The sequence below is a fragment of the Coturnix japonica genome, chromosome 4, assembly GCF_001577835.2.
Source record: "Coturnix japonica isolate 7356 chromosome 4, Coturnix japonica 2.1, whole genome shotgun sequence".
In the NCBI taxonomy this organism is placed as follows: domain Eukaryota; kingdom Metazoa; phylum Chordata; class Aves; order Galliformes; family Phasianidae; genus Coturnix; species Coturnix japonica.
This window is the reverse complement of record NC_029519.1, coordinates 78,138,108-78,160,300: the sequence shown is the minus strand read 5'-3', so window position 1 is coordinate 78,160,300 and position 22,193 is coordinate 78,138,108.

Below are 22,193 nucleotides of genomic sequence, written 5' to 3'. Positions count from 1 at the left end.
CATTTGTCTCGTGTACTACTTACTGTCGAAGGAAGACAGGTTTCAGGAAGGACATGGATATCTCTAAAAACCCCACGTCAGCTCATGTACTTTAAATTCACCATGAACAGATTCTTGACTTAAAGGAGCTTCTTACTTTTTCTGTCTCGTGATTAAAACCATAAGAACCTACACATCACACCTCAGATTTATCAGAGCTCATTCCTCTTTTCCAACTGCAGATGACAGAATTGCAGGGGTTAGAAGGGAACTCTAGAGATCAATGAATCCAAACCCTTGCTCACCACTGGAGTCTCTCTGGAAGGTCCCCGTATTTCTTGCACTGAGGAGCCCAAAACTGGACTGATGGCTCAGTCTCTAGTACAGTTTCCTAAAGAGGGGAAGACTGTTTTCACATTCTTTGGCTGATGGAATCAGATCATATGTTAAAATTTAGATCTTCCTACCCAGTGACACTTGAAGACTTCTTGGTCTATTCCAGTCTCCCTTGGTTCTGCTGAAAATGGACTTGAACTTGAACAGCTATTCCAAAACACCTAAATAAAATCACCAGTCAGCAATATAGGAGTTTGAAAGCTGTAGAAAGAAAGAATGATGATACATCAATTTAGCTTGGCCCCCAACAGAGTAGAATACTTTCTACTGCCTTAATTCTGAAGCAAGACTTGGGTAACATAATGAAGCCTGTGTCATTCTGGGTTCAGTACACCAAATGTAGGTGAGGATATGTGCTTTGTGAAAGGTCAGCCGTGACTCAACAACTATTTTTAAGTTTTTCTACAAATTGTTACGGTGAATCACTGTGAACTTCCCCCTCTCATTCATAGACTTTATGTGTCTTCATCCCCTGTTCTCCAAAATATTTCTCAGTTTAGACTGAGAAATACAGTGCAAGATATTGTCCATTTTATGTGGGCAGACAGCAAAAATACCCTTTTTTTTTCTTTTTGACATTTATCTGGTATCCTTAAACCCAGGCTTCCTATGGAGTTTAAAGGTCAAGCAACTACGATTAAAGAAAATTCCAGACAACACTGATTTCATCTGCTTTTTGTTGTAAAAGCTCGAATGAGTCAGATCTGGCTAAAAACAAGCTCATCAGAAAGTCTGTGGGCTGTTTCTGAGGTAAATGTGAATCTACCTGAGCAAAGATGGGTTTCAGGAATGAACCATTTCACAAATATAAAGTATAATAATATTTTATGATATTTGAATAACACATCATATCGCAACATGTAGTTTATGTACCCCAAGGTTAGTGTATTAAAATGACACTTGCTTACTAAGCATCTGGTTCATGTGCATAAGCAGTTATACCTGTTGGTTTCAGTGAGAAAACAAGAAGTTCATTTAATTTTTTGAGTGTTTGTTCTTCATGGCCATTAGTTGGCAACAGATGCGTGTCAGATGTGAATGTAAGATGTGAGGAAGAGTGGCAGAAGGAATAAAATAGAACTGATCTTTGAGAAGCTAACTCCAGTTACGTATAATCTTGATTATACTCAGTCCACTACATTTTTTAAGTTGTGTTTGTTATTTAAATAATGAAGTTAAGTTGCACCAGAGGAGATTCAGGTCAGATAGCAGGAAAAACTTATCCTCCAATTGAGTGGTGATGCATTGGAACAAGGCTGCACTGGGAGGTGATGGAGTCACTGTCCCTGGAGGTGTTCAAGAACGGTGGGAATGGAACACTGAGGGATACAGTTAGCGGGCATGGTGGGGATGGGTTGGAGTTGGACTGGATGGTCTTAGAGCTCTTTCCAACCATAATGATTCCATTACTCTGTGATCATAGTGAGAGGATTTCCTTCCCTCTTAGGCTAACATAAACCTAAAATCCTTAGCATCTGAGAGATATAGGTATTCCACAGTGTATAGGCTTACACGTTTAACATAGGTTAACTAGAGAAAGCATTTACTATTGCTGAGTATTTGTACCAATTAAACTGGAATGCCTCTTAACATTCAGGGACAGAATATGGCTCACCACAAAGAAAAAGACTGCAAGAAAGACTGCAATGAGTGTTGTCATCCAAATCTCTGGGGAAAACAAAAACAAACACATGGCCCAAACAAGGCTTTTCATTCTCTGAAAATAGACGTATTAATTAACATTTTTAATCAAGTAGGAAGCTCTTGAAAATCAGGGATATCAGAGGAAGTTACCTAACTATATTTTACACAGTTCTGATTACTGTTTTTAGTGGTTTCTCACACTTATAACTTCACTGAAGAAGTCGCTCAATTAACACTCTATAACAATATCCACTTCATTATTTAAGTCTCTGTATCCCATGCAAGAGATAGAGCTTCTGGATGAAACTGATCCTGGATAATTTACTGGTCCTACTGGTTATATTTCATATCATTCTGGCAGCCCTGTGAAGTATGAGGTGACCAAGCCTCTCACAGATTTCTTAACAAGCTGTGGCAAATATACCAGGAGCAACATCTGTAGTCAGAGGCTGTTTCTTGTTGGAGCAACTCATTTGGACAGGTTTTAATGCATAAAAACTGTTACTTCAGGTCTGTAGCTGATTTCAATAGTCAACCCTGAAACTTACCATAGGGAATACCAGCATAATACTGAATAGGAAACATGGAACTGTGAAGATTTCCTTGATGTCTTCTGTTAAACTATTAGTATTATTTACACTATGCATTACAATAGCTAAGACAGAGGCACTCTTATGCTAAGCACTAAGCAAGCAACTAACATTAGAAAGTCTTTGTCATGTAAGACTATACAAGCTAATTAAAGGAGAAGCAACTAGTGTGTAAACAGTGCCTCAGGTCACATAACAAAGGAACTATGTATAGCCTGAACACCCATTTCATTGTTATAAGCTCATGCTCCATTGCATCAGATTTTCTTCCAAGTGGTGAATAGAAAAAAAAAAAAAAGAAAATGAAAAAGAAAAAGAAAAAAAACATTAAAGTGTTTTCACCAGGAGCAATTTCTGCAGTGTGGAATGATCTGTATACAACATAAAACAGCTCAGTGACAGATACTTCCATCACCAGGCATAAAAACAAAGTCAAAATTAGAGGGGGGAAAAAAAGAGTGGGTATTTATATCTTCAAGGGAAGGTATTGATAAGGAGTAATTAAGTTCTATTCTTCAGGTAGGAAGAAAACATGTTTTAAATGATAGCCTAATCCATAATATTTAGTGAAGGCTATTCTCTTTAAACTAAGCCATTCAGTTAAGGGGCTCACAATAAAGTGAATAGATTCATCTATCGTTAATCGGGCCAATCCTGAAGAGGGTGCCATCATTTAGTGCACACTGAACAGCAGTAGACCACAATGACACATTGGATGTGACAAATATTATTAATCATTTGAACTGGAACATAAGGTGGTGGCAGCTGCATCTCTGATCATTACATTTAGAATGCAGTGTTCCCCTTCCAAATGTAAAACAAACTGTTTGTCTTTGAGAAAGAAATTACATCACATGCCAATAAAAGCCTTTCATTTATGTAGGTGATTGTATAATAGCTGGAGATACATTTTCAGAGGCATGCTGCAGACTGTTGGAGGATACAACATGCCTGCACAAAATGAATTGGACAAGGAAAAGTGAAGTGTGAAATCAGTCAGAAGAAATGAAACTTCCAAAAGGAGGGCTTTGATTCCGCCTACACTGCATAAAGTGAAAGCCTTTCCTGTGAGTATTCCTAACTTGGCATTGTCCAGTAGCTCTGGGGGGAATGCAAGGGTACGCACTCTCCTTGTTCATGTGGGCTTTCAGACCAATGCCAGGTTTCTATGACTTCTTCAGAAACTGTGATATTTTTAACTTAAACAGGATGGGAAGGGATCCCTGGGTTCTAGGTCTGCCTTCTTGGGTTACTTCATTTTTATTGTCTTACTATTATTTTTATCCAGTGCTCAATTAACTAATGACAAAAAATAAGTAATCCCTAGGTAGACTAACTGAGGATCACATTGATACCAGTGTTGAACATGGACAGACCCATGACTGTTGCTGGATGTTCTGTCTCTGGACTCTGATTTTCTATGTGACAACAGGACTTGTTCCCCAGTCTAACCTCTAGGTGAAAGACTCTACAGATATGAAAACTGTGAAGAAAGTGAAGAGAGGAAATCTGGAACTCCTAAGGGAAAAGGAAGGAGAAGACACACCATTCATTTAGAGTGACAGGTTTAAACCTCAAAAAAGGAAAAAGCATGCTTTTATATGATTGTTTAAGTTGAGGAACCTCCTCCTCCTTGGATCTTCCCTATTACACCACAGCTGACTGCTTTAAAAGCAGTATGCAGACCTGAATAATCCAACACATCCATTCCCATATTCTGTTCTTAATTTAACCCCAGAGGACTCGAGTTGTCTCTTCACGACAATTTTAAGGTAAAGGGGAATGGCCAATCAAATCTCATGTAGGTGAATTTTGATTGGTAGCTGTATGTCTTAGAAATTCTTCAAACCATGAGGAGAACAAAAGGGAAAAGTCTGCACTTACTTCTATGATGCACTTTATGGCTGGACTCTCTTGGAAAGGAAATTTCCAAAGATTAAGGGTTATGGAAGCATACAGAGTTAATAGCAGTAATGTTGGGCAGAAGCTGGAGTGCTTCCAGTTTATACAAACATAAAAATTTCAGAACATTATGTCTCAGGTCAGCGACCTGAACCAAAAGTAATGACAACTGCAGTGAGAGTAGGAAATGATCACCGGAAGTTAATAAAACAAGATATTGCATCTTTTTCTTCTGTTATCTTTTGTCAAAAGAACACTGTGAAGTGACTTGCAGTTGAATCTGAAAATGCCTACTAGCAAAGGTCTCGCTAATCTGCTAGAGAAAACTTCAGAGGAAGCAGTGCTAGAAGGCAAAGCCATAGCAACTTCACCTGGGATTTAGGTACAAACTCACTAAAGTGAGGGTGCCAAACTGCTGCAGCAGCTTTCTGAGGTAAGGGGAGGATTGCCCCTCAGATGAAGGGAGCATTTCAAGATCTACAAAACTCATCAGAGGAGTAACTGGGTGAATTTTATGGCCTGAGTGAGCAGCAAGCAGGAGGTCAGACTAGATGATATAATGGTTCCTTTCAAGCTCTAAAATCTAAGAATCTATTAAAAATAAATTAGAAGCTGGAGGTGGTGCTGGTATAATCCTGAACCACTGCTGTGAGCAAGATCTAAATGCAGAATTCAAATCTCCAAGCTCGTATATAAATGTAATACTATAAGCACAGCAGTGAAACAGATACCAAGACAACATCTTCTGAAATCATTGGCACTGCCTTTTGCTGTAAAAGTTTTCAGCTTTGATCTTGGCTGAGACCTTCAGGCCTTACTGTAATATGGATGATCATAATAACGGAATTGATAGTGTTCTGCAGAGAAATGAATCAACCTCTACAGATAGCTCCAAAAGTATGTCTCATGGCTAATGGAAGTACATTTCACAGCACATGGCTGCTCCCTGCCAGTACTCCACGGGATATCACAGCTGTAAACCAGGCAGTCTCATGTGCAATGAGGAATGAATTCTTGTGGAGCAACCACAGTTCTAACCCAGCAGCAATACAGCATCGCTCTGTCCACTCTGCACCACTCACCCTTCCTCTGCCTCTCTTGTCCAAGTCCCTCTGGATGCATCCCTTCCTTCTGTTTTGTCATCTGCACCACATAGCTTGGTGTTGTCCTCAAGGGTGAGGGTATTCTGGATCCCACTGATGAGGTAATTGATATAGATACTAAAGAGCAGCTGTTCCAAGACAGACCCTAAGGATCCTTCTTTGATGTATTGCCTACACTGAGCCTAATTATATTTGCTGTGATTTTCCCATACACACCTCTCCTTTTACCACTCCTGCCACCAAAGAGTCCCTGAGCTTTTCCAAAGAAACATCTCTCTCTACTAGAGCTTCTATTCACTATATGTACAGCCAGACTGTGGTGAGAGGTAATCTAAGTTAGTAGTCAGTAACGATCATGATGGTTTTAAGCAGATGTTACAAACAAGTCTGTATAACTTAAAACCAATTCTGACATTTAAAATACCTTTTGACATTAGCACAGATAAAAGGATTCCACACTCCCAAATTCCTTCCTCTTTGAAAAGCATGGAAAACAAATTCCTGTCCGTGTGTCTGCTACAGAAATAAATTTGTATGTTTTGAAGATACAAGCCTTTATTTTTCACATGTAAATGTCAAGAAATACCAGCTGACAAACTGAAAAAATAATTTTCCCTCTCTCATTCTGCATCTTATATCAGAAAGTAACAATGCTCTTTTTTATCTCTTTAATTACTCTCACAGACATCTGCTTAATATTGTGGATAAATATAAGATGAGCACCACTGGATGGCAAGCAATAATACTTCTTTACAAATGATGATGAATAAAAAGGAAGATGAATGTGTACAGATAGTGTATCAATGTAATGGACTGCTTTCTAACAGCCATTTTTTATTTGTGTTCTCTGCTCTACTGCATGTAAAATTAAATCTCCAGTTCTGCACCACAGACACTTTTGCAAGAAAATAAATTCTCTTTTTAAATACTGAGGAAGAGCCTTGTTCTGTTTAAGGACAAGTTGTCTCCTTGAGCTTTGTTTCTTAACTGGGAGCTGGTTGGAGTTTTTTACCAGGATGATCCAGTACGCTTACTGTACTTTGCATAGTTTTGACATTGATTGAACTGCTGCACTTTTGACTGCAAATCCCAGCTTCCCTCAACAAAACAGAACCTCTAGCACAGCAAGAAAAGACCTCCTGGGTCACCAAATCCTTGGATAGCACATCTTATCATAAAATTTTCTTTATGAGCATATCAGATTATGATGTTTTTCTCTTCTTTGGCTATGACTAAAATTTTTCACTCTCTCGGGAACCTTCTACTAATCCCTTAAACATTAACTTGTACAGACCAGGCACCAACAAAAGACACATGAGAACAACTTCTTAGCATACATCTAAGTCCAAATCCTGATTAAAAGTTTCTAAAATACCCCTTGGCTTAAAGAAAGAAAGGAGAGAAAACTCAGCTCTGGTCTAAATGTAGTAGCCAAAGATGCAGTACTGAAATCTACTTTTTCTATATTAAAGACACAGACACATTTAATTTCATTTTAGGAAGTTAAGTAATTTGCATCAGTTACAAGCATCTGTCTTAGGTTTTTTTCATAGTCAGTAGGGAAGAACCAGTGTTGCAGAGGGTGAGTCAAATATTTATGACTGAGATGCAGTCGTGTAGAAGTGCTTACTTTCCACATTCACTGGAGAGGAAAGGCAGAGAATATCAATTAAGGGGCTAAATTTCTTAGATTAGATGTTAACCACCCCAGGTATTCCTGAGAATTCTCACTCTTGTCTTTTCCATGTGAGCCCGCTCCTAAAATATACCATGCCCCTGAATATACCACACTGCCACCTTTGAGCGGGCTCATCTAACCCAACCCAGTGTGTTTATCACATAGACATTCTTCATCATAAAGGACATATCTGGTTTTGATCAAATTAACACTGCATCTCTGCATCTTTCTACACAATCTTTTCTAATTTCTCCATATTGAGTTCTTGTTTTATAAGTTTCTGGGCTTTGGGTCCACTGATCAGCTAATATAAATCAGTTTTAGGAATGGGACTCAAGGATCCTTGTAGGTCTCTTCCAACTCACGATATTCTATGATTCCATAGTGAGTGACTGGTGGAAAGAGATGAATTACATGCTTTCAGTTAGGGATCTTTATTATCTCTGAGCTGAACTTTATATTACAAGAAAGAAGAAACAACTGCTTGAGAAAAGTAATAGGATCTGGCCCCATCTTGCAGCATACTCTGTCATCTGAGGCTTGCAGGTCCATCTTAAAAAGCAATATCATAGAATCATTTAAGTTGAAATGACTCATAAAGTCCATCTAGTTCAAATGCCCTGCAATGAACAGGGATGTCTACAGCTAGATCAGGGTGGTCAGAGTATGGGATACAGCATGGACTTCCAGGTCACTGAACAGACATTTATTCCAATTGCTGGAAGGTCTGTGTTCACTCACACCATGTTATATCTTGGCTTAGAACTCAACTCAGAAATATTTGGCCCCATCTATATTTGCATTATTTTAATTCTGTTGGGTATTTGGTTAGTTGCTGCTCTATTATGCAAGGGAGGAAAATGGACAAGTGCAAAATACACCTGCCTCCTTCTGAGTCATCTATTCCTTAAAATAAAGAAAACCTGAAGAGGTGGCATTCCTTAGTTAGCTGAATGCTCGGGGCATCTTGACAGTTTCCTCAGAATAGGCTGAAAATAAAGATAGTCCAAAGAGTATGCAAATACCTCTCACTTCAACAAGGATAAGCTTTGGCTCTGGTCTTCAAGATGCTAAAAATTCATACATCACATGCTGAAGTAACTTTAGTTTAAATACTTCTACAAAGGATTAACATAAATGACTAAACCCAGACTTAGACTGATATCAAATCTTTACCTTGTCATTCCTTTGCTCCATTAGGTCAACTTAATCATTATTTTTGGTGAGTTTAATAAAGCACTTGAGTATAAAGAAAGGGTACCAGGAAGTCCTTCTCCAAATGTTATTTGCTTCTGATGACACTGGAATCAGAATTCTTCTATGCACTATGTATTTAATCTGATAATACTGAAATGGGTCAGAGGAGACAGAATTGAAGAGGCATTAAGTTCTGTAAATGTAATAAACTCTGTCCTCTAAAGCCTTTCTTACCAGTAATGAGTTTTCAGTTTTTCATTCCTCAGAGATTATTCTCCGAAGGTCATCTAGAATTTGTGGGTGCAGTCGTAAAGGAAAACAACAACTGTTTTTGCTAACTTATTTGATTCTTCTGCTTCCAGGGACTTATCTTCTGTGTTTTATTATGGGCTGAGTTCTGTTCATGGTTATAAAACCAGAAAAGGTCCAATGGAGGGTTCAGAGCTCATCTCATCTTGCGTGCTGTCACTCCAGTGACACTAAAGGAGCCAATGTGAATATCACCTGAAGAAGGGGCTTGGAATTCTTTATAATATTCACCATAGCCTCAGTTGGGTTTGAAGCAGAGGTATATAGAAACAAGGACAGCAAAGCCATGCAGAATTTCAGAACTGTTTTTAGATGTTAGCTATGTTATTTTGCTAATTAACTGACCAAAATGTGTTTGGAAAGCTGAGAATTTAGTACATAACTCCAATGTTCAGAAAAGCTTTTTGCAGATAAGGTAGAATAAGATCCACAAACCCTGGTCTGGGAATCAGTAATGTTAGAAAATTGTTCATACTCATCCCTCCCCCAGGATGGGGTCTGGGAACCATAACTGAGTTGCCTGCTTTATGCATTCTTGCACATAATGCATTTTTATCATAAAAACAAATGTAGCGTCCAACAAAATAGTGTTTTATTCACAGCCTGTTGGGAAACAATTTACTGCACTATAGACTTGAAAATGAAGATGTAAAGTGTCACCAGAGAGCCACAATTATGTGAACCAACCACTGTAACCTATGACCATAAGTACATTGGGCATGCTGGGACCAGCATTCAACCCACACTACAGAGCTTCTTGCTGGCGCACTGTAGGATGTGAGATCCACTATGGGGAATTCCACCAAGCTATTTGTGTTCAGGGAAAGGTTATTTCACATGGGTTACAGGGACTGCGACGCTGAAAATTCACACTGCAGAATAGATGATTGTTGGTAGAGCAAGGTACAATACTGACTGAAGAGCCTAAATACATTAAATGAATTCATAGGTAAAGACCCCGGTAGTCTAAGTATGCAGGAATTATGTGCATATCTAATATGTAGTAGAAAAACGTTAGGCTTATACAGTTAATTGATAGCAAGATAAATGGCATACATACCTCACTGCACATGAATATTATAATTATCTAGAAAATATACATATATCTGTTTTGCACTACAGAGACAAATGGAAAGATGCTTGCAATATACATGAATGTCTGTAATATACAGGATGATATAAGTTTAATACTGTGTTAAGCACATGATAACTCTTATGCCAGGACTATCAGTGTGATTTAATTACCATAACAATAACTTAATGACTTCTTTGTCAAAGTGATAGGTATATTTCCTTACTGAAAATTCTCATTCCTGACTTTCCCTTGTGTGCACTGAAGAAAGAAGATACTTTCAATAAACCACATGCAATGAGAATAAAAGTAAGGAAGAAAGAAATAAAAAAAAAATCTGGTAGCAAGGAATAGAAGTCAAAATCCCAGAACATACATCTCTACGTATATAAAGAGTCTCTCAGTATCAGTCACTGGGGGAGTTATAATACCATACGGTAAAGTACTATTAGAGTTAAGAGTGGTTAGCCAAACATACAGGGAACTTGCAGTGTATTAATAGACAAGTTAGAAGATCATATTTACAAAGAGTGAAGGTGTGAACAGTCACAAAGGCGTGAAGTCAATGAGATGATTCATTTGAGCAGGGCAAGCAGGATTTGGCTGGAGGTGGACTCAAATAAGCAATGAGGTCTCAGTGATAAGGCATGGAGGAAGGAAAGGGAGAGTTGTGTTGCTCCCTTCCTTTGTTTCAGACAAATCACTTTCTCTGCCTTACTTTCCCACCTCTGACAGTCTGATACTGTGAAAATTCAGGACTATTTCTAGCATTGGCCTCACACTTGCAGTGTAAGTACATGGCCAGAGTGCCCAAATTAGGAATCAATGTTTCGAAGTCTATAGAAAGTCACTGAAGAAGATGAGAGGGGCACCCTCGCTGCAGTTCAGAGCTACCCTCTTCATCATCCCCTCCTATAGGTTACACAAGGCTAAGGGGACTCCAAAACTGAATAACTTCTGCAGCCAAGGTGAGGTGCAGGCATCCCCAGATGTTGTGCCAGTGCTGAAGCTACCAAAATGCAACAAACTGCTAACATACACTTGTATATTTCCAAAGGTTTATAATGCTTACAAATTCAGATGTGTTTCCCCCCTATCTATTACACATGGAATCATAGAGTCATTAAGGTTGGAAAAGACTACTAAGATCACCTAGTCCAACCATCAATCCATCATGATTGCCATGAAAAATCTGTTCACTCTGACTGCATGTTCTTTAACTTCTAACATTAAATTCTGTCTTCATTTCAATTTAGCATTCCTAACCAATACACTCTGCATGTGCCTCTGTTGGAAACTGGTCTTCTGTCTTTACCTATTTCCCCATTTGTATAGCTAGATTAATCAGATACTATCAGTTCAATAACCAACTGGCTCATGTTCTCTCCTCCATAGCTATGAATGTGAGAATGAATATTTATGAATGTGCAATTAGACACTTGACTTTGTAAATCATCTGGTGATGCTGTCAGTGGGGTTTTAATTTGTAGACAGGCTTCAACTTTTACCTATCTTCATGAAAGAAATGATGGATTTCTACAGCTAGAAACTAGAAGAAAATACAGTTATTTTATCACATGTTATTTACAAAATCATGTTTATAGTGATGTTTGCTACATACTTCACCAAATGTCTTATAAAAATTGGCTGATAAACTAAGGGAGGAGAAACATCAGGATGAGTATGTCAGCACCAGGACTTGGTCTCAGCTGTCTAAACGAAAATCCTTCATTTTCATAGCTGTCCCCCTGAAATTAATACTTTTTTTATGCATACATAAATCTCTTTTCGTTGAATACAGGAATATATTTCATGCTGACTATTCATTCACAAACATGCTGCTGCTGTCTGTTTCATTTTGTAGATTGCAACTGTGAACCACACACCTGTTTGAACACCTTCTATAATCTTTTACATAGGTGTTATAGCATCTACAAAGTTAATCATTCGTTGGTGTTAAGCCAACCTCTTAGATACATTTCTGTTCAGCAGAAAAGTGCATTCATCTCCAGAATAAGAGAACTCTCTTCTGCCAAAGTATTTTTCTCCTGCTTTCTTACTTGCTTGACCAAGAAAATATCTCTCATTTTTCCTCCTGTATCTGTGATTATCTCTCAGAAAATCCCTCTCACTCAGTTCTAATTTCAGCGGGGCTTTGCAAGTTACTGCATTCAGATCCCACTCATACATCCTATTCCCCTGTGCAGCTCACTTTGGGGAACTCTCATTTACTCTCAGCTTTCTCTCCTATCTCTCTGTTTCACCAGATTTTATTAATCTCATCCAATTCTAAACATTTAGCATGAATGTACCAGTGAGCTGCTCACTTTTACTCCATGGGCAGTAATGGACATGCTCCATTTGTGATATCCAGCACCATGGACACCTACTTTAGGTTGGAAGAGAATAAGCCAAGGTTGATTTATCAGACACAGGCTACTTCCCTGCACATGCACAAGCCCCAGAGTCAGGGAGAGGTCCTTCCATCTGCTCTGGTCCATTTGGAGTAACATTCTTAGGTAACTGCTCATACCTATTCCTAGAGTTCACTTGCTAAATGGTACAATGGCACGTTCAAAATTTGTACCTTGTCCCCCTGGATTTGAGCAACAGAGGATATAGGGAAAGTATACAGGGAAAGTACACCACAAACACTTTCCAATACTATTTTGGTCTGGACAGCAAGTCCCCTTGGTAGGCAGAACTGTACGGCAACTGATGACAGCAGTCAAGAGATAATGTCTGCATATCCATCAGAGGGATTTAGCCTACACTTAAGAAACAAGACCAAGCTCATATCCAATCAGAATATACTATCGGCTTTTTTAAGAGTATGCAAGAAATATTTCTTCCATTTCTGATGGCTGCTGCTTCACTCTGAACAGCCATCCCATCTAAGAGAAGATTATGCCAAGTCACCATGACCATAAGTTGTACAAGATGTATACACAGGAAACTTCTTTTGATGGAAAATTCATTCTTTTACTTTATCTCAATGCACTCCTGCCCTCTCCTGTTTCTCTTTCCCTTTTTGTTTTCATTTTGTAAGCTTTCCTGTAGCTTTGTCCTAGATCTTGAAATGCCTGCTGAGCACCGAGCTGTAGAAATCACATCCATACTACACAGATTTTTAATTAAAACTTCATATGCATTTCAACTTTCTTTGTTATTAACAGTGATGAGAAAATTTACACAGCTGTGATCAGTGGTGTAACTCCTATAGAGGTTCTTGATGACATAACATTTCCTTAATTGAGTAGTTTCCTTTTATGTTCAAGAGCCATTTGTCATTGCTATCAATTTAGGATTATTTGATCCACAACTCATTATTTGATCAAATTAAGAAAAAGCTTTCCTAGCTTCTGGCTCTCATATTTTAACTAGCATGAAAATACTGCTATTAATATTAATAATAGTGAAAACAATACTTTATAATGCAGCAAACTTCCAAATGCCTCCAAACTTAATCTAACATCTTTGAATTCAGCTTGATAGTTATAAATTCTGGAAATAATCAGAAAATCAAAGCTAATGCAACGAAAAACTTCCAAATTCTTCTACTGGCTTTTGTCTTTTTAGATGGGACATGTGCATTTAGAGTATTATTCAGCTTTTTAAATGAAAATGCACACACTTCTGGATATCACTGCATTCATCATACCCACAGCTTTTACTGTCTTCCTGCATGTCAGGAAGGTAAGGATGCAGTACTGAACTGGATAAGGCTAAAATCAATGAAATGTAGGAAACTGGAGTCAGAATATAAAAATTTCATGTAAAACCTGTGAGATTTCTCCTGGATGTTTCAGCTGTCTCGGTGTCAAAGCAGAAAGTATAGGAAATGTTGCTTTAGCAACACCTGTCAAAATAAAGCTCAGTCCTGATTTTGACATTTCTTTGTCAATTTTAATTTGCACAGAGTAAAAGCATGAGATTTGTATTTGCACTTACAGATTCATTATCTTAGACCTAAAATTTTTCTCCTCTGAAAGCCTCCAGCTATAGAATCATAGAATCATAGAATTACCCAGGTTGGAAAAGACCTTGAAGATCATCAAGTCCAATTGCAGCCTAACCAGGCTGAGTTGGCTGAGTCACAGAATCTCAGGAGTTGGAAGTAACCTCAAGAGATCATCAAGTCCAACCCTCTGCTAAAGAAACTACCTTACAATAGATTGCATGGGTAGACTTCCAGTCAGGTCTTGAATATCTCCGTAGGAGGAGACTCCACAAACTCAATTGTTGCTGCTTCGCCCTTACCATAAAGAAGTTATTTTGCATGTTAGCACAGAACTTCCTATGTACAAATTTTAGGCAGTTGTTCCTTGTCCTATTGCTAAACATCACCAAGAAGAGCCCGATCTCAACCATTTGCCTCCCAACTCCCTTTAGATATTTTTAAACATGTATCAGATACCCTCTCAGTCCTCTTTTCAGCCCATGCTGAACAGATGCAGGTTACACTGCCTTTCCTCATACAGGAGATGCTCCAGGACCTTAATCATCTTTGTGGTCCTCTACTGGACTCCTAGGAGATCCCTGTCTTTTTTGAACTGGGGAGCCCAGAACTGGACACAGTAGTCTAAATGTGGCCACAGCAGGGCAGGAACACCACCTCAACCTGGTAGCCACACTACTCTTAATACACCCCAGGATACCATTGGCCTGCTTGGCCACAAGGACACACTGTTGGCTCTTAGACAACCTGTTGTACACCAGGACCCCCAGATCCTTCTCCACAGAGCTCCTCTCCAGAAGTTCATCTCCTAACCTGCACTGATGCATGCAGTTATTCTTCTTCAGATGCAAGACTCTGCACTTGCTCTTGTTAAATCTCATCAGGTTCCTCCCTACCCAACTCACCAGTTTGTCCAGGTCTTGTTGAATGGTAGCATAGCCTTCTAGATGTCAGAAAATATATTTATGGATCCAGATATGTTTCGCAACCAAAGCTTATTCCTTTCTCCATTTTCTTTCCTATAGAAAATATCTCAGTATTATTGACTTTTAGGAAACATCCTGGCCTATTTGATCTAGACAGGACAATGTTCTTCCAAGGAGAATTGGAGTTTGATTACAGACCAGTTTAGCCAGCAATAGGAAGAACAGCCTTAAAGAAAAAAATAACTTCTGCAGTAACTTTTCTGGAATGAAGGAAAAGACAAATTAACTGAGGAAGAATCAATGCTAGATTATGAAACAATGTTATTTTTTGCACTAATAAAGTGTTAAGTTTGACTGTAAAGGTTGGCTCTCCTTGATCTGTGTTTCTACCTTTCAGAAATATTTGATTTTTTTTTTTAAACCTGAAAACTTTTTAAAAATGAGTAATGAGAAATTATTTCACATTAAGAAAAGGAAAAAAATATAAAGAGGAAGAAATTATACATTAGTAAAAAATGATGTTCCAGACATTGGAAAAGAAGACTGAATCATGTTGCTGTCCTTTATGCAATATGGAGGGCAAAGCCATGCATTACATGAAATGAGAAAGATTAGTTTGTACTTTGTTGTCTGAAGTCAATGATGTTCTATTTTCTTCCTCTAGGAACAGTTTTAATTTAAAAATGACAGAAATCAACCCAAAATAATAATGCCATCATTCAGAAACTAGGACAGGAAGGAGAAGAGGGATATTTGGGAAGAATTAGCTCCTAATTTTTCAAGGAAAAATGTGATAACATTTGTGGATAAAATGTGATAACCTCTGCAAGGAAAGAAAAAAAATGTTTTAATCCAAACTCCTCATTATGTCAATGACAGCTTTGATTTAGGGGGGGAAAAAATGTCCATGAGTAGCTACTGCAATGACAAAGATGAATTCCACTTCTTATTCATGTTTAAGTGCTTTTTGAACCTTCTTTGAACCTTCTTGGACTAATTTCTGAATATATCCAGCAACTGTACTTCACTGATGATGCCTTGTTTCCAAAAACACTCTCTTACACTTGTCAGCTTTTTCTGCAAGGAAATGAGTTGCATATCCATCACATCCTCGTTCTTTGTTCTCCTCTGTAAGACTCTAATTAATCTCTCCACTACCTATCTTTTTGTCTTTCATTCATCTGCTCCCTTCCTATTTCCTTTCTGCTCTTCTTAATCCTCCTGCATTTTTATTCCCTTCTATTTCTTTTCCTAGATTTTGGTTTATACCATCTATCACATTGCTTCCAAAATCCAAAACAGTGACCCGGTAAATAATCTGTCTGTCTTTTTAAAAAACATTTCTTCAAATACCAACTCCTTTTCTATTCTCTTCATCCATGATCCAACTGCATCTCTTTGCCTGAATTGATTTCTCTAGTATAAATGACACTTATAAGGCTCGTACAGTTTTTATTAAAGCTGAAATCAAGCACAGGGGACCTCAAGAAGGAGCATGGCGAAGAACCCATCCCATGTGCTCTTTATGTTATCAAAATTGTATATACTGCCAATCACATATATATCTTTTGGCCTAATTTCATTGTTATTCAATGAAATATCATAAATGAATAAACAAAAATCAGCAGGTCAAGGGAGATGATCCTGCCCCTCTGATCTGTGCTGGGGAGGCCTCACCTGGAGTACTGCATCCAGATGTGGAGTCCTCAGTATAGGAAATACACAGACACCTCTCTGAATAGGACAGGCTAAGTGAACTGTGTCTGTTCAGTCTGGAGAAGAGAAAGCTGCAGTGTGATCTGAGAGCAGCCTTTCAGTATGTGAAGGGATGTATAATGAAGAAGATTCTGTCGCAGGTCTGTGGTGACAGGACAAGGGGAAATGGTTTCAAACTAAGAGAGAGGAGATTCTGTTTGGACATACGGAAGAACTTTTTTACAGTACAGCTGATGAAGCACAGGAACAGGTTGCCCAGAAATGTGGTGGATGCTCCATCCCTGGAGACATGCTGGATGGGGATTCGAGCATCCTGATTTATCCAGCTGTAGGTGTCCCTGTTTATTGCATGGGAGTTGGACTAGATGACCTTTAAGGGCCCTTTCAACTCAAATAATTCTATGATTCTATCATACTTCAAATATGGAATGAATTCAGAAGACTCTTAAAAACTTTTCAACTTGAGGATAAATCAGATACAGATATGAATTTTGCAGTGTTAGCTTGTACTGATAAAGTAAAAAATAGCATCTAAATCCCTTGAAATATGTGAACTTCCTAATGAGGAGCAGGAACAACGTCAAATTTTACCAGGACCCCTTCAAACCACACACATTTGAATGGAGTCTCACAGCCATAAACGTGATTACTCCTTGACAACTGCTCCAAACCACAGCTGAGAGCTGTACTTTCACACAACCTCGCGGGAGGCTGATGAGATCTGACACGTGCCATATTTATGGAAATGTAAAAGCTTTACTGCACCAACATTGCTGTCACCCAAGACACATCAAACTAAGAAGACAATTGGCCTCCAGCTTCTAAAATTGAATGGGTAATAACTATCAGAAGGAACTAAGCAAGCAGGACTGGCACTGCTGACAGTCACAAGAATCCCACCCATTTATTATGAATTTAACAAGTCTGGACAAGAAGCTAAAAGACTGCTAATTTTTCCTTCTGCAACTGCAAGGGGTAATGCACCATTTCACTTACAAAGGGATGAGAACAGATTTGATCAACTCACTGATGCGTGTAACCTGCAATAATTAGGAGGAAGAAATTGCAAAGAGCAACTGCAGTGAGTTCAGTCATCATTCCATTGCATTATATATAGCAAAATACAGTTATTTTTCAACAGTGGTTTGTGTGTTTCTCTCCATGTAAGAGTGGAATAGAGAATAAGTCATTAATGCTGATGAGACCCGCTGCTCACATTACAGCCCCAAGCAGTTGGGTTCTTTGGATATTAACTACCACTGTCTCAGTCTTTTAACAGCTTATTGCCCACTAAGCCGATCCCTTTGCTGTGCTGAGCAGCACACACACAAGGCAATAAAGCACATCTCATTCTGGATTTCACCATGCATTCTTGTAAATACAAAAGCATGCAGCGTATCATTGTGAAAAATGAATTATGTTGTTGACATCCTGCTGTGGGGGGCTATAAATTGTGTGCTTGCACAGTGATCTCAGCTAGAGAAGAGTTTCTTAGTGGTTTGCAAAAGCTGGGTATTCTGCTCTCATAGGCTCTCCAGCCTTGAGGAAATCTGTGGCATCGTGCATCCTTCCAGAAGAATAAATGAAATAAGAAGTGTTGGGTGAACCATTTAAATCCTGCAGTAATAAGTAATAGTCAATTTTTCTCATCTCTTCCATCTTTTTTCTTTTATATCTCAAAAGAGGCACTGACTGCTCAGGAATGGCTGAGGAACAAACAAATACATGCCTTTTAATCATGCTTTCAGATCAAACCCAGTGAACATGCACCAGGATGGAAGAAAAACACCTGCTTGATTCAGAAGATACTAGCCGAAGTGCTGTGCTAACACATTCACACTGCTGTGCTAATTAATCTGCACTGTGTTCAGCAGCTGGGTTACATTTCTGCCTCATGCCAGTGGGCTGAGAATGAAATGGCAGGGGGAGAAGGTCAGTGAGATATCTCTCAACTGGGGTAGAGTGGGCAGCATCACAGGCATAACAGGCTCAAACTTCTACCCTTCTCAGTCTTGTATTTCCTCTGGGTGTTTACCAACAAATAGTTCTGTGTTATTGTATATCAAAGGTGATTTTTCATTTTAAACAATCATAGAATGGTTCCGGTTCCAGCCCTCTGCCATAGGCAGGGATACTTTCCACCAGAACAGGTTGCCCAGAGTCCCGTCCAGCCTGGATTTGAGCACCTCCAGTGATGGGACATTCCCTGCTTCTTTGAGCAGCCTGTGCCAGGGCCTTACCACCCTCTGAATAAAGAATTTCTTCCTAAAAACTAACCTAAATCTCCCCTCCACTATCAGTCAGTTTCCCTCCTGCTTATAAGCTCCTTTCAAATACTGGAAGGCTCCAATGAGGTCTTCCTCCTAATCTGCTCCAACAGCTCCAGATCCTTCTTGGGCCAGGGGCTCAGGCCTGGAAGTGGTGCTCCAGAAGTGGCCTCACAAGGGCAGAGCAGACAAGGACAATCCCCTTCCTTACCCTCCCAACCTCCCCTCTTTCAGTACAGCCCAGGATAGAGTTGGCCTTCCAGGATGCAAGCACATGCTGATGGCTCATCATGCATTAAAGCATAATTTATGAGTCTTGATTTCTATTTTTCACTGAGGTGTCCATGCTAGGTCCCTTTTAACAGGTTGTTTCATGGTCTGTTTTGTTTTTGTTTTGCTTTACTTTTGCAAGACTTTTGTTTTTTAAATGCACAACCACATCATTCTGAATGTTGACATTTGCTTATCAGCTGAAACTAGTACAAGGCCGGACTTCCCTGGCTTGTTTTAGGAAGCCTTATGAGCTTTGAAAATGCTTCCCTCATTTTGTGAAGGTTTGGCCTGTTTCTCTATTTCTACTTGAGAGTCTCCTTCAGACAATGTATATATTTGATTCACGACCACTTTTGTCATTAGCTGAACATATTGCAAATTGTTCTAAGGCTTTATTATTTTGTACTTTGCCAAATAAACCACCCAAAGTGTTTCTCTACATCTTGGATACTGCTAGCTAAATATTCAGAAGGAGTAAGGGGATACAGTATGCAGGAAAAAATTACCATCTTAATGAGGTTTGTCTCATTAAGCAGTCTCACTCAATTAGTTTCACACATTTGACTTTAAGAATAGGAACACGGAGGTCTAGATCTCTGTAGCTAATTTTGGCTTATTTAAAAGTAAAGACCAACCTGCCAAAAATACTTAAGTGGAAGGGCAGTAATGAATGTGGTCCTGGATCTTTCAAAAAGGTAATTTTAATCAGGATACTAAATGAAAATACATTGTCGGTCTCACCTAAGTAAAAAATATCTTGGCAGTTTCCCCAAACAAAATGTGCCTGACTCAGCATAACACATTATTTGTCATACAGAGGACCTCGGTGTTCCTATTGTTTCTTCTTGCATTATTTTCCCCAGCAGTCTGCATGCACACCCTGCTTTCTGCTGGAGTCCTCCAGCCTCTGTTGACCCCTGATATAAACTTGCCAAAGGTCTAAGGAAACAACACTGCAATCTGCTGATGTCAAAGTGTCACCTGCACACAAGGTGACATTTTCTGTGGCAAGGTGGAGTTGCTTTTTCCAGTCTGTCACTTCATCAGATTCCCCCCATATTGTGTTCAACCCTCGCAGGAAACAACCTACACAGAGTTCAGCAAAATAACATACACAGAGTTCAGCAAAACTACATTAGGGATCATCGAAAAAGAAAAGCATTTTTCAGTCCTTCACATTCCTACCTTTAGCAACACCCAACAGCAGATGTTTAAGGTAAGTGCCTCAGGATGAGGAAAGTGCAGCCTGATGCTATCCCCAAAATCCCCTCCTACCCCATGGCCATTTGAGGTTTAGGGACCTCAAGATGTGTAGGATGGGCATGAATCACATTAGAAGACCTAAGAGACCTTCTACAGATGTAATTAATAATTTTTCAACTAACGTACAATGTTTGCAACTAAATTTGCTCTATCAAGTAATCCCAACTACAGAAGCATTGAGACTGATATGCTGTAAATGGACAGGATGGCACTGCAGCATTGAAAGATGGGTATGTTGGAGTAATTGGCTCAGAAGTGTGAAGCTAAGCTACTCTCAGTGACCTGGTAGTCAAGCTGCCTTTTTTTTTGCATTATGATATATGGACTCAGCAGCGTGTACCAGAGGTAGCTCAGCAGTGTGCAATGTAGACATGCTCTAAAACTCCACAGGTGTGATTCCTCTCACTAGTCTCAATGTCAGCTCCACATCAGCCTGGAAAATAACAGGCACTTTATGAAATGGTACAAATGACCTCGCTTGGCATGCAGTGAATCATGTCTCCAAAATACTTGTTACTCACACTGAGTGTATGGGCAGGCTAGAGGTGAGGTGCTGATCGCTGTGTTTGGCTGCATGGAATGCTGCTCTGTTCCTATGAATAATATGTATGTAGACCACACATAACATTTCTCACCATGTGAAACAGAGGTAGAGAAAGGGCAAGAAATCCTCTTGCCTCACCCAGATACCAGCATCATGAAGTCATGAAAGACTTCCACTGGCTTTGGACCCAGTACAATCTTTTGTCTCGGTGGTTCTGTATAGCACTTTTCCAACAAAAAGTCTTCAGTAATTTGTAATCATCTGGGAATATCCGCTCCTGTTTCCCCAAAAGAAACAGAGATCACAGAATCATAGATTCATAGAACCACTAATGTTGGAAAAGACCTCTTAAGATCATCTAGACCAGCAGTCAACCTATCACCACCATTCCCACTAAACCACATCCCTAAGTAATGGTATTCTGCAGATTTAAAATCAATCTTAATTTTGAGAAGCATGGATTTGTGAGGGTTTAATTAACACAGTGAGGTGTTTTTCGGTATCAGTGTTTTCTAGTGAATTGCTGTGTTTTTAAATTATTTAGCATTTTGCTTGAAAATATTTGTTGAAATAAATTGTGTTTAAAATACTTCATCTTCCATTCGTGAGATAGCTCTGAATCTTCTATCCACAGCAGATGGGTTGGAATTGGATGATTGTTAAGGTCCCTTCCAATCTAAGCCACATTATGATTGTATGAAAAGAGTTTTGTGGATAAAGAAATAAGATCTTTTCTAAATAATATTAAGTCAGTACTGTTTCATATACGTACATTTTTGGACTTTTAATGCCCTAAAACCAAGCAGGAACCAACAAAATAATAACTTCCTTCAAATGGATGCTGTGCTACACATTCTTGAAAGTAAAACTGATCTTTTTTTATTCAAAATACGGGTGTTTGGTTCCAACATTTCAATTTTAATGAACGTGTCATTTTCAATAATAAAATAACGTTGATGCAGAAGGTTCAACTATTTTAGGAGGAAAATTTACAGCCTCTCCTGCGCCTTACAAAAATGCTGTACAGATTAACTTTAGTCGTATTTTCAAGATATAAAATTCTTCAGGATGAAATTAAGGTCTGCTTTCCATATTCAAGGAAATAAAGTTGATATTCGAGCTAAACTATGAAAAACATTCACAGTTTCTCCATTAAATATAATGATAATCCCCACAAACATTCTTCTGTATCTATATCAGAAGAAAAGAAGAAAAATACAGGGAGAAAAAGATGAAATAAACATGGTAACGAAGGCAAAGGCAAAAGACATCAGTGAATGAACAGGGAAAAAATAGCCTGCAATCTCCCTTAGGAAGTACTGATTGTGAAGACCAACAGATGATATGGTTATAATAAAAATCCTGTACAAATAGCC